This window comes from Strix aluco, chromosome W (genome assembly GCF_031877795.1).
Source record: "Strix aluco isolate bStrAlu1 chromosome W, bStrAlu1.hap1, whole genome shotgun sequence".
In the NCBI taxonomy this organism is placed as follows: Eukaryota; Metazoa; Chordata; class Aves; order Strigiformes; family Strigidae; genus Strix; species Strix aluco.
Window position 1 is genome coordinate 38502063 of NC_133970.1, and position 9591 is coordinate 38511653.

A 9591-nucleotide genomic window follows, 5' to 3' on the forward strand; every position below is an offset into this window, starting at 1 on the left:
TGTGGAATCATACCTGCTGAGTGTGGAATAAATCATTGCCAATCAATTACAATCAACAATCCAGGAAATTTTACAGGTACATTTAATGAGTTCACTTATTAGAAGGTTAACCTGGAGTTGTGCCTTAAGTTACCTTATTGGGAATCACCTCCAAAATAAAGGAAGCCTGTGAGTCACCTGTGACTGCACACTGGTGCTTGCAAATACCAAACAGATTACAGTGCTAGCTCATATAACTGTATGTGGTCCTTACAACACCACATCCACCAACAGCAAGATGCAGTCATCAAAGACTAGTTGAAGGGGTCTGATCCCACAAATTAAGCATTAATGAATTGTACCTGAATATTAAATTGTATTCCCATTTAAATCCTTATAGACCTGATAATGTCATTGTGTAACCTCAAATAGGTTTAGAAAATTTAACTTAGCAATTCTATGTACTAACAAGATATGCCTTTAAGGAATTAAAGGTGCAGACCCAACAAGCATCTAAGATGACGTTGCAGAATCTGGCTAGCATTGCTGAAGGAACATGGACTGTGCGGTGTGCTGAATCTAACTGAGGGAGAATGCTATATCATCATCCACAATGCCACCACCTCTATAGAGGAGACCGTGCCATGATGAAGATGATCAACAACGGGAAGTGAGAACCTTTTTATTGACTGATGGACTAGTTTGATGGATGGAACCCTGGGTCATGGGTCACATCACTGGGATCCTCAGGACTCACGGGGTGGGGAAGATGGCTTGTAAATATTAGTATTGTGATATTATGCAAATTTTTGCTTTTAATGGTATGCCTTGCAGCAATTAGCTATATGCTCTCTCACCTTCTGTCTTCCTTTTCCCTATACCTTTTGGGATCACAATGGTCAAAGAAGAACTTGGAGTGTTTGAGTCACGGGGTGGGATGTGAGAGACGAGAAACCAGGCCTGTGAGAAACTAAGAAAAACAGCCTGAGAAAGCAAAAGTTGAGGCTGATCAAAGAAATGCCTCAAACACTCGCAAGACAAAACTATGAGTCACAGGGTGCATTCTGTGGAGGTCGAAGCTGATAAGGCTGCCCAAATAACACAAGATGGGACTGGAGGAGGGAGCCCTGTGAAGACAGGACGGCTCTGCTCTGGTGCACCTGGCCAAAACTTCAAGGGCCATCTGTCCAGTGAATGACCTTTGCTTCATTATCCACGAAATGCAAACACCTCACCCCTCCCCGTACATGGGATACGTAGGTATGGGGGTCGACCTAGGGGATGGACCCAAGGAAAGTGGGTATAAATCAAGAAGGGAAGGGGGGGGGGCGCGGCCCGAGGAGAGAGAGTGCAGTGAAGCGAAGAAGACGGATGCCAGCGAAAAAGACGGATGTCTCCCGTGCCTCCCGGAACCCTCGTCGGCAGGAGCAGCGCAGAAACCCAGACCGGTGATCTGTATTTCCCCATTCCCTCTATCTCCCTCTTTTCCCTTTCCTATTAAGCAATGCAAGGCATATTATATTGCTTGCCACAACTTGCTATATACTTAGCCAACTATCGTGTGTTCAATTAGTACATTGTGAGTAGTTAATAAATGTTTAGACTTGGAGACTTGTTGTCCGCTCCATTGGGGATTTGCGAATCTGAGTCACTTGTCCCCCTCGTCTGAGCGGGACGTTACAGTCAGGTGGGTCGTACAGAGGTGTGGAGAGCTGGGGATTGGCAACGATTGTTGGAAATAAGTAGATTGCGACCCCTGAAGGTGGGGTGGGTAAAGGGCCATGCAAGAGATGGAACCCCTGCTGCAAAATGGAATCAACAAGCAGATCATTTGGCCCAAATTACGGTAGTTGATAGTGATGAAGGAGATTGGGATCGGCTGGTTGAGTGGCTACATATTAAGCGAGGTCACTCAGGGAAAACAGATCTTTATTATGAGTGTCGGTCCTGAGGATGGCCTGTGTCGATGAAGATGTGCGAAGCAATTCTTACAGCTTGTCCACAATGTCAAGTGAGGCTTAAGATTGACCATCCAAATCAAGCACCAGCCCAACATATTAAAGAAGGTAAGGCACTTTGGAGCACCTGGCAAGTTGATTATGTTGGTCCTTTAAAGCCATCTCATGGAAGAAGGTACATCTTGGTGGGAGTAGAGGTGGTATCGGGACTGACTATGGCTACAGCTGTTAATGTAGCTACTGGAGACCAAACAATCTGAGTTTTAAGGGGATGGTTTGGCATTTTGCCCATTCCTGAATGTATTCAGAGTGATAATGGGTCACATTTTACAGCTGCAGTGGTGCAAGACTGGGCACGAGGGGAAGGTATCAAGTGGGTGTTTCATACACCATATTACCCTCAAGCTAATGGCATGGTTGAGCGAGTTAATGGCTTAATTAAGAAACATGCTGATGTTTCACGGCCTAATTGGGACACGAGATTGTCACAAGCGGTTTTTATTGTTAATAACCGCTGGGGACATTATGGGAATCCAAAAATATGAGCGTTTTGTCCCATGGGATTATCAGGTGGTGACAATCATAAGGGTCAGTGTCCCTTGAAAATATATGCAGGCCAGCCTGTCATGGTGAAATTGCCCTCAGTTGGCATTGTGCCTATGACCCTGGTAAAATCTAGGGGTTTATATGCCTGGGAGGCTTTAGATAAAGGTGGGAAAACCCACCGAATTAGTGTCCGATGGATAATCCCTGATTTTTAACTTGATGCCCGGGTTTTGATCCGAGGACTAGTTGTTTTTTTTTTTTATTAGGACCTCGGAGGAATGGATGATTTTGACATCTTGCCTGGCTGTGGGGATCCATATGGACAATCAAGACTCGGATGACAACGGGGTGGTGAAGGAGTCTTGTGAAATTGACAGCCCTCAGAAGAATATGATTGGACTTGGTGTTGTTATATTGGGCATTGATTGTTTGTTTTGTTAGAATGGTTAATCAGCCTTTTCAATTTTGACTGTATAATTACCTAGGGATGACAATCCATAATGAGCATGGAGACTCACTGGACCGCACTCCCTTTTAACCTTGGAGGCAAGAGGTGATTGCGCCACCACTCCAAGGAAACCAGCCGAATCATGACTGTAGTCACGGGGTGGATTGTGGCAGGTGCATCCGCCCAGTGAAAACAGAGCTTCCTGGCTGTTGAAACGTGGCAGCTTTTGGCTGTCTTTGTTTTCAGGGTCTCACGGTAGTTGAGACCTTTGACCAATGGGAGCCGCTATTGACTACAGGTCAGATTCGGTCTGGGTATAAATGGAGTCCCTTGGGGGAGCCATTTTGAGCTCGTCCCCTGGAGCTGCATGCTGCGGTCAGAGGACTCTCCCCTTGGGTTCAGGACGCCGCCCAGGGAAACTCCTCGAGGTGCTTTGGGTCGGGACGCTGCCCTGAGCAGGTCCTCGAGGTTGAGAGCCCTCACTTTCCAGGTGAGTGATAGCGCATTTTGGGTTGTCGTTAAACCCTAGGGAGTGAAGCTTTGTTTACGTTTGGGGTTGCCGTTAAACCCCTGGGGTGTGAGGTTTTGTTTTACGTTTGGGGTTGCCGTTAAACCCCTGGGGTGTGAGGTTTTGTTTTACGTTTGGGGTTGCCGTTAAACCCCTGGGGTGTGAGGTTTTGTTTTACCTTTCGGGTTCCCGTTAAACCCCAGGAAGTTTGCGTTTGGGGTTGCCGTTAAACCCCTGGGGAGTGGGGTTTTGTAAAGTCTTTTGGGTTATTGTTAAACCCCAGAAAGTTATTCTGTCCTCCTCTTGCGGACATCCGGATCTGTAATCTACGGAGGGCTGATTGGTGGTTTTAGAAAAAAATAAATTTATTTATTTTTTTAAATTGGTGGTGGGTTGCTTATTTGGAAGCCTCCGTAGCAGAACTCCAGTGTATATCTACACAGATTCGTTTGCAGTATTCAAAGGGTGCACAGAATGGCTCCCTTTTTGGGAACAGAACAACTGGGAGGTAAACCGGGTGCCAGTGTGGCAAAAGGAGAAATGGCAAGAAATCTTAGATATTGCCAAACATGGGGATTTTGTGACAGCATGGGTGGCTTCCCACCAGCAGGATGATACCCCTGCAAGCCAGTGGAATGGCAAAGCTGACGAGCTAGCCCGGCTGTCTCCCCAGCCGAATGCCCAAATAGCAGAGGATTGGGAACGGTTGCTAGAATGGCTACATGTGAAAAGAAAACACTCTGGGGCCAAGCTCAAGGCTGGCCAGTTACCAGAGAAGAATGTAAAACTTCTGTGTCTGCTTGTGAACAATGTCATACCCGCTTAGAAAGACACCGCCTGGAAGATTATCCCCTGCACCTAAGGGAAGGGAAAGGGCTATGGGAGGCCTGGCAAGTGGATTATATTGGCCCTTTCTGGAAATCAGAAGGAAAGCATTACGTGCTGGTTGGGGTAGAGATAGTGTCTGGGCTGATCCGAGCTGAGACATTTGATAGAGCAATGGGGGAAAACACAGTGAAAGCTCTGAAAGGGTGGTTTAGCACCTTCCCCGAACCGCATTCAGTCCAATCAGACAATGGTTCCCCCTTCACTGCCAAATTAGTCTAAGAGTGGGCAGCTCGAGAGGGGATTTCATGGGTGTACCATACTCCATATTATCCACAGGCAAACGGAATTGTGGAAAGAACAAGCGGCTTGTTAAAGTGCTTCCTTAAGCCACATAAATCAGGATGGGCTGAGCGACTATGGGATGCTGTGACTAGTGTTAACAGTCGTTGGGGAATAAACGGATGCCCAAAAATTACAGCATTCTGTCCGAAGGCCCCAACTGTTATACCAGCCCCATTCAGCCCTGATCATCCTAAAAATCCGTTGCACTTTCCAGGCCAAACGATTTTGGTCAAACTCCCTACTATGGGAGCTGTGCCCCTGCTGTTGGAAACTCCGATAAACAAATATGCCTGGAAGACAAAAGATGCCTACGGAAAGGAACATAAGATTAACACAAGATGGATTATTCCATCTTTCTAACCATAACCCGTTTCCAGTTCCACATATCGAACCGAGGATGCTGTGTTTTCTTTTGTAGGTATCGATAGGCTCTGACATGGACCACAGCTCTTGACGCAGAAGGGATGAAAGTCTTAATTCTATGCATCATGGCAATGGTTATTGCTTTGTTAATATTTTTAGGATGTATTGTCTATCATCACAGAAACTGCTTTGGGTGACCATTCTCTCTCTTGGTCTCTGGGGAGGCTTCGGCTCTCTAAGTGTTAACTGAGAATGGGGGTAAACGAATTTGTGGCTTTAGGTCATTCTGTTGCCAGTGCATTTAACCTTACTAATTGTTGGGGGTGTGGAGGTCCAGGAGGATTTGAAGATTGGCCTTGGCTGGCCCAACCGGTACAACCTAAATGGTGGGTCAGCAACCTGAGTACAGTCCATAATGGGATGAGGTTCTGGACTGAGGATGCCGATACCTGGCGACTCCATTTTCCTGGAAAAGGTATTTATTGCCTTAACTGGACAAAAGAGAGAGGAGTACGAGTCGGGGAGAGTGTTTGTGAATGGACTTTATCTCCAGGCTTTGATTGTTATGACCCCTACTGCAGACCCTATGATTGTTCTAAATACCAAGGGAGATGGAACCGAACACATGTAAAACTCACTAACAATAGCTGGGTAAAATGTTCATACCAAGAACCTACAGGGGAAGGTTGTAAAGCAGTAATGCGAGACCGGTTCTTTGATGCGCTGTTGGTAAATTGTCTACAAGCCAATAGTACAGATAAAAAACATATAGTGCGGGTGTATCAGTGGGCATGACAACTCCAAAATGGAACCTGACCTTATTTTGACAAATTTTGGTCTACAACCAACCGAATGGGTAAGGGCGATTGGGGGTGCAGCTGTAAATGGCGACCCAATGAAGGAACCTGGACATGTAGTTATTGTGGCTTTGAAGGGGAAATGATCGTGGTGGGAGGATCTCTAGGACACCTGAAAACCATTTATATTATGAAGAACCAATAGACACTGAATCATGGGAAGGTCCCTTTGTCAGTGGGGCCTGGGCTTTAAAAGGTCATTACTGGATTTGTGGGCAACATGCCTACCAGAGGCTGCCTCCAAATTGGACAGGAATATGTTACATAGGGTATATTAGACCACTGTTTTTCTTATTACCACAAACCCAGGGTGATGGGTTAGGAATTAAAATATATGATGACCTAATTTGAAATAAGCGATCTATTGACACCACCCTGACAGGAGGTAGTGTCCAAACTTGGGGCAAGGATGAATGGACCCCACAACAGAATCACAGAATCACAGAATCAACTAGGTTGGAAAGGACATTGAAGATCATCTAGTCCAACCATTAACCTAGCACTGCCAGTTCCCATCTACACCATATCCCTCAACGCTATGTCGACCCGACTCTTAAACACCTCCAGGGATGGGGACTCCACCACCTCCCTGGGCAGCCCATTCCAACGCCCAACAACCCGTTCTGTAAAGAAATGCTTCCTAATATCTAGTCTAAACCTTCCCTGGCGCAACTTGAGGCCATTGCCTCTTGTCTTATCCCTCATTACCTGGTTAAAGAGACTCATCCCCAGCTCTCTGCAACCTCCTTTCCGGTAGTTATAGAGGGCAATGAGTTCTCCCCTCAGCCTCCTCTTCTCCAAACTAAACAACCCCAGTTCCCTCAGCCGCTCCTCGTACGACATGTGCTCCAGACCCTTCACCAGCTTTGTTGCCCTTCTCTGGACACGCTCGAGTAATTCAATGTCCTTTTTGTAGTGAGGGGCCCAAAACTGAACACAGTAATCAAGGTGCGGTCTCACCAGTGCCGAGTACAGGGGCAAGATCACTTCCCTGTCCCTACTGGCCACGCTATTCCTGATACAGGCCAGGATGCCATTGGCCTTCTTGGCCACCTGGGCACACTGCTGGCTCATGTTCAGCCGGCTGTCAATCAACACCCCCAGGTCCCTCTCTGACTGGCAGCTCTCCAGCCACTCCTCCCCAAGCCTGTAGCGCTGCTGGGGGTTGTTGTGGTCAAAGTGCAGCACCCGGCATTTGGCCTTATTGAAACTCCTACAGTTGGCCTTAGCCCATCGCTCCAGCCTGGCCAGATCTCTCTGCAGAGCCTCCCTACCCTCCAGCCGATCAACACTCCCACCCAACTTGGTGTCGTCTGCAAACTTACTGAGGGTGCACTCGATCCCCTCGTCTAGATCATCAATAAAGATGTTAAACAGGAGTGGCCCCAAAACCGATTGGATGGATTTAACTCCATTCACCACAACTCTCTGGGCCCGGCCATCTAGCCAGTTTTTTACCCAGCAAAGCGTGTGATCATCCAAGCCTCGAGCAGCCAGTTTCGCCAGGAGAATGCTGTGGGAAACGGTGTCAAAGGCCTTACTGAAGTCGAGGTAAACTACATCCACAGCCTTTCCCTCATCCAATAAGCAGGTCACCCTGTCGTAGAAGGAGATCAGGTTTGTCATCCAACATTATGGGCCTGCCACCTGGAACCCCAATGAAGTGATCAGCGGTGCTCGAGAATCTATGTATAATTTGAATTGCATTATTCAATTACAAGCTCTTTTAGAAATTCTCACCAATGAGACCGCTCGTGCCCTGGATTTATTAGCAGACCAGGCCACGGAAATGTGAACTGGAATATTCCAACATCGCATGGTTCTCGATTACCTGTTAGCTGAAGAAGGGGGTGTTTGTGGTAAATTAAATGATTCAAACTGTTGTTTAAAAATTGGTGACAATGGTCAGGTGGTCAAACAAATAACTTCTGGGATTAGGAAACTAGCCCATGTCCCTGTTCAGACCTGGAAAGGTTGATAATTTGATCCCTTCTCATGGCTTCCAGATGCTCCGTGGGTTAAACATATCTTGTTTTATATGTTATGTGGCTTGGCTATGGTAGTGTTTTTACCTTGTTTGATTCCATGTTTTATACAATTGATTCAAAGCGTTGTATTGAACATGCAATTTGTCTCTACCGCTTCGCCCGATGGCGTTAAACAGATTCGTGCCATACGTAAAAAGGCACCATCTATCATACAGGTTGTATAAATGCATGTGTTCTTTTCTCACTTACCTTTGACCTCTTTTACTAACAAATGGCCACCATTTTAGTCATGGGGTGGTATAACAGCCCACTCACTGCCTTATTGGGAATAAGCATAGCGGCGAGCAACCCATGAAGGGGAAATGAAAGTACCCAAGCCTAAACTACACATGCGGTCTGGGCTGGGGGTGCGGAAATACATTTTCCTGCTGCGTAGGCAGACCCCAGCTCCAGTGAGCCAGACCACCATCTTCAGCTCCACAACTGACAAGAACAACCAGAAATGTATACCCTTTTGATACTTAATTCTCTAGTGGTTACTTTGGTAGCTCTTGTTATGCTTTCCCTTGTGATATGTATGTGTTGGTCTTGTAAGTGTCCATGTAACCTGTTCCATAGTTGTACTTGTTTTTGTGGACAACCACCTTCTCCCCCCAATCCCCAAGGGCCGGGAGCAGGTCCTTAGGCCCAGCCTGGGACACATTTTGGTTAAACATGTTAGGTTAAAATATTGTTAACTGATATTGTTATTGTTACCTTTATTATATGTTTGGTGAGAATATTGTTAACCATTGTTAGTGTTAATATTGTTTTATTTGTTGCATGGTTTGGCCTTATTGCTGTTTTTGCCATGTATTATTCTCTGCTTTATTCAATTAATTCAACGAATTGTGACCAATATGCAATTTATAGCCGCCTCATCACCGGATGATGTTAAATATGTCCATGCAGTGTACCAGCCAAAACCTTCAGTTGTGAAAATTGTACGGACAGATGGGTTTTTTTCCCTATTTTATTTTGCTATGTGATTTTGTCATGTTAATGCTTCTTCTTCTTGCCATATATTGTTTCATATTTTATACATTTGATTACTATTTCATTGGATGGATTATAAAATGCTCTTTTCTGGCCTTTTCTAAACAACTATACTTTCTTAAAGCCTGAAGCAATCTTTGAGCCACGGGGGGGTGTGAGAGACTGAAATGTCATATGACTGTCTCAAAGCTTGCTTGTGTCTGTGCAAACCTCAAGGACAAGCTGCGGCCTTTGGATTAGTCTAAGGAATGTCACCAAGGAAGCAGGAGTGTATTGAAGGATGCTGTGGTGGTTTGACCTTGGCTAAATGCCAGGTACCCACCAATTCGCTCTATCACTTCCCTCCCTTTCCCTTTTTTTTCTCAATAGGGCAAAGAAGGGAAAGAAAATAAGATAGGAAAACAAAACAACCCTTGTGGGTAAAACAACAGCAGTTTTAATATAAGCAAAGCGAAGCAAAGGTCCGCGCACGGAAGTGAAAAAAAAGAAAACAGATTTATTCTCTACTTCCCATTAACAGGCGATGTCGGGCCTTCTCAGGAAGCAGGGCTCCAATACGCGTAGTGGTTGCCTCGGAGGACCAAGGGTGACCCCACCCCCTTCCTCCTTTTTCCCAGCTTTATACTGAGCAGACGTCATATGGTCTGGAATATCCCTTTGGTCAGTTCGGGTCAGCTGTCCTGGTTGTGTCCCCTCCCAAGATCTTGCCCACCCCGTCCCACTGTGTGTGTGGGGGAAA